At 35.2% G+C, this 4122-nt stretch overlaps 1 non-coding gene across 1 annotated transcript; it reads left to right on the top strand.

Annotated features, from left to right (window-relative positions):
- The first annotated feature begins 305 nt into the window (after positions 1-305).
- LOC112753515 (small nucleolar RNA R71) lies at positions 306-413 on the top strand. Its single transcript, XR_003177900.1, has one exon. It is a non-coding gene; the product is annotated as a small nucleolar RNA R71 (small nucleolar RNA).
- Positions 414-4122: the final 3709 nt, after the last annotated feature.

Here is a 4122-nt window from a genome sequence, read left to right as displayed (position 1 = left end):
GATTCCTTCAATCCATTCAAACTCTGAGAGGTCATATTGACTTGCTGAGTCAATATTTTATTCTGAGCCAATATGACATTCAGAGTATCAATTTTAAGAACTCCCTTCCTTTGAGGCGTCCCATTACTCACAGGATTCCTTTCATAAGTGTACATGAACTGGTTATTTGCAACCATGTTAATGAGGTCTTGAGCTTCTGCAGGCGTTTTCTTTAGGTGAATGGATCCACCTGCAGAATGGTCCAATGACATCTTTGATAATTCAGACAGACCATCATAGAATATATCCAGGATGGTCCATTCTGAAAGCATGTCAGAAGGACACTTTTTGGTCAGTTCCTTGTATCTCTCCCAAGCTTCATAGAGGGATTCACCTTCCTTCTGTCTGAAGGTTTGAACATCCACTCTAAGCTTGCTAAGCTTTTGAGGAGGAAAAAACTTGGCTAAGAAAGCCGTGACCAGCTTATCCCAAGAGTTCAGGCTGTCTTTAGGTTGAGAGTCCAACCATATTCTAGCTCTGTCTCTTACAGTAAATGGGAAAAGCATAAGCCTGTAGACCTCAGGATCAACCCCATTGGTCTTAACAGTATCACAGATCTGCAAGAATTTTGTTAAGAACTGAAAGGGATCCTCGGATGGAAGTCCATAAAACTTGCAATTATGTTGCATCAGAGAAACTAGTTGAGGTTTCAGCTCAAAATTGTTTGCTCCAATGGCAGGGATTGAGATGCTTCTTCCATGTAAATTGGAATTAGGTGCAGTAAAGTCACCAAGCATCTTCCTTGCATTGTTATTATTTTTGGCCATGCCTCCTTCTTTTTCAAAATTTTCAGTCAGATTTTCTCCAGAGAGTTGTGCTTTAGCTTCCCTTAGCTTCCTCTTCAGAGTCCTTTCAGGTTCAGGATCAGCTTCAACAAGAATGTTCTTATCCTTGTTCCTGCTCATATGAAAAAGAAGAAAACAGAAAAGAAGAGGAATCCTCTATGTCACAGTATAGAGATTCCTTTATGTGAGTAGAAGAAGAAAAGAAATTCGAACGCAGAAAGAGGGAGATGGTTCGAATTTTTAAGAAGAAGAGAAGTGTTAGTAGATAAATAAATAATTAGAAGGAGGTGAGAGAGAAGACTTTTCGAAAATTAAATAAATTAAAATAAAAAAATATTTTTGTTTTTAATTTAAAATTAAAATTAGAATTCGAAAATTAAGAAAGGAAAATTGAATTAAATTAAATTAAATTTAAAACAATTAGTTAATTTAAAAAGGAATTTTGAAAAAGAGGAAGGTGATTTTCAAAAATTAGAGAGAGAATTAGTTACGTAGTTTTGAAAAAGATATGATTGAAACAAAAAGATAGGATTAGTTTGAAAATAATTTGAAAATCAAGTTTAAAAAGGATAAGAAGTTAGAAAAGAAGTTAGAAAAGATTTTGAAATTGATGTTTCTAAAAGATGTGATTGAAACTTATTTTGAAAAAGATTTAAAAAAGAAATTTAAAAAGATTTGATTTTGAAATTAAAGTTGATTACTTGACTAACAAGAAACTAAAAAGATGAGTCTAGAGTTTAAAGATTGAACCTTTCTTACGAGGCAAGTAACAAACTTAAAAATTTTGAATCAATCAAATTAATTGTTAGCATTAATTTCGAAAATATGAAATAAAAATAAGAAAAAGATTTTGAAAATAATTTTGAAAGGTTCGAAATTATGAAAGAAAAAAATTGAAAAAGATTTGATTTTTGAAAAATATTTGAAAAAGATAAAATTTTTAAATTGAAAATTTTGATTTAACTCATAAGAAACAACTAGATTTGAACAATTTTTGAAAAAGTCAACTCAAATTTTCAAATTTGATGAGAAGAAAAAGGGAAAGATGTTTTTTTGATTTTTGAATTTTTAATGATGAAAGAGAAAAACATCAAAAAGACTCAAAACATGAAAATTATGAATCAAAACAAGAAAAATATGCAGAACACTTTGAATGTCAAGATGAACACCAAGAACACTTTGAAGATTAAGATGAACATCAAGACTTATTTTTGAAAATTTTTAAGAAAAGAAAAACATGCAAGACATCAAACTTAAAAATTTTTATTCTTTAGACACTAATAATTCAAAAATGCATATGAAAAACAAGAAGAAACACCAAACAAGAAATTTTAAAGATAAAAAAAGAAGACTTACCAAGAACAACTGCATGGCTAATCATCTGTCGGTTCTCGATCATACTGGAATAAGATCCATTGATCCTTTTGCGTCTGTATTACGCCCAGCACTCGCGAGTTTGAAGCTCTTCGCAGCCATCCCTTCCCAGATCCTACTCGGAACACCACAGACAAGGTTTAGACTTTCCAGATCTCAAGAATGGCCGTCCATGGATTCTAACTTATACCACGAAGGCTCTGATTAAGGAATCCCAGAGATATTCATTCAATCTAAGGTAGAACGGAAGTGGTTGTCAGGCACGCGTTCATAGGTTGGGAATGATGATGAATGTCACGATCATCACATTCATATTGAAGTGCGAATGAATATCTTAGAATCGGAATAAGCTTGAATTGAATAGAAAAATGATAGTACTTTGTATTAATTCATGAGGAACAGCAGAGCTCCACACCTTAATCTATGGTGTGTAGAAACTCTACCGTTGAAAATACATAAGAGCAAGGTCCAGGCATGGCCGAGTGGCCAGCCCCCATAAAGGTCTAAGATAGCATAAAACTGATTAAAGATGATCCGAAGATGTAAATACAATAGTAAAAAGTCCTACTTATACTAAACTAGTTACTAGGGTTTACAGAAATGAGTAATTGATGCAGAAATCTACTTCTAGGGCCCACTTGGTGTGTGCTTGGGCTGAGCATTGAGCTTTACACATGTAGAGGCTTCTCTTGGGGTTGAACGCTAGTTTGTAACCTGCTTCTGGCGTTTAACTCCACTTTGCAACCTGTTTCTGGCGTTTAACTCCAGCATGCAGCATGGAACTGGCGTTGAATGCCAATTTGCGTCCTCTAAACTCGGGCAAAGTATGGACTATTATATATTGCTGGAAATCCCTGGATGTCTACTTTCCAACGCAATTGAGAATGCGCTATTTGGAGTTCTGTAGCTCCAGAAAATCCACTTTGAGTGCAGGGAGGTCAGACTCCAGCAGCATCTGCAGTCCTTCTTCAACCTCTGAATCTGATTTTTGCTCAAGTCCCTCAATTTCAGTCAGAAAATACCTAAAATCATAGAAAAACATACAAAATCATAGTAAAGTCTAGAAATGTAAATTTTATTTAAAACTAATAAAAATATACTAAAAACTAGCTAAATCATACTAAAAACTATGTAAAAATAATGCCAAAAAGCATATAAAATATCCGCTCATCAAGCACCCAGTTCTGGCGTTCAAACGCCAATGAGGGATCAGACACCTGCAAGTGCTGATAAAAACCCCCTTAAGCAATCATCTCCAACCACTTCTGTAGGAAATAAACCTGCAGCAACTAAGGTTGAAGAATATAAAGCCAAGATGCCTTATCCTCAGAAACTCCGCCAAGCAGAACAGGATAAATAATTTGCCCGCTTTGCAAACTATCTCAGGACTCTTGAAATAAAGATTCCGTTTGCAGAGGCAGTTGAGAAAATACGCAAATACCCTCTTATGCTAAGTTTTCTTGAAAGAGATCTTAAGTCATAAGAAGGATTTGAGGGAGACTGAAAAAGTTTTTCTCACTGAAGAATGCAGTGCAGTCATTTTAAAAAGCTTACTAGAGAAGCTTAAAGATCCCGAAAGCTTTATGATACCATGCACATTAGAGGGTGCTTGTACCAAGATAGCTTTATGTGATCTTGGGGCAAATATCAACCTGATACCTACATCCACTATCAGAAAGCTTGGTTTGACTGAAGAAGTCAAACCAACCCGAATATGTCTCTAACTTGCTGATGGCTCCATTAAAATTCCATCAGGCGTAATTGAGGACATGATTGTCAAGGTTGGGCCATTTGCCTTTCCCACTGACTTTGTAGTGCTGGAAATGAAGGAGCACAAGAGTGCAACTCTCATTCTAGGAAGACCTTTCCTAGCAACTGGACAAACCCTCATTGACGTCCAAAAAGGGGAGATAACCCTGAGAGT

Source organism: Arachis hypogaea, chromosome 15 (assembly GCF_003086295.3).
Source record: "Arachis hypogaea cultivar Tifrunner chromosome 15, arahy.Tifrunner.gnm2.J5K5, whole genome shotgun sequence".
Classification (NCBI taxonomy): Eukaryota; Viridiplantae; Streptophyta; class Magnoliopsida; order Fabales; family Fabaceae; genus Arachis; species Arachis hypogaea.
Note: the sequence above shows the minus strand (reverse complement) of the source record. Positions and strands in the feature narration are given on the sequence as shown.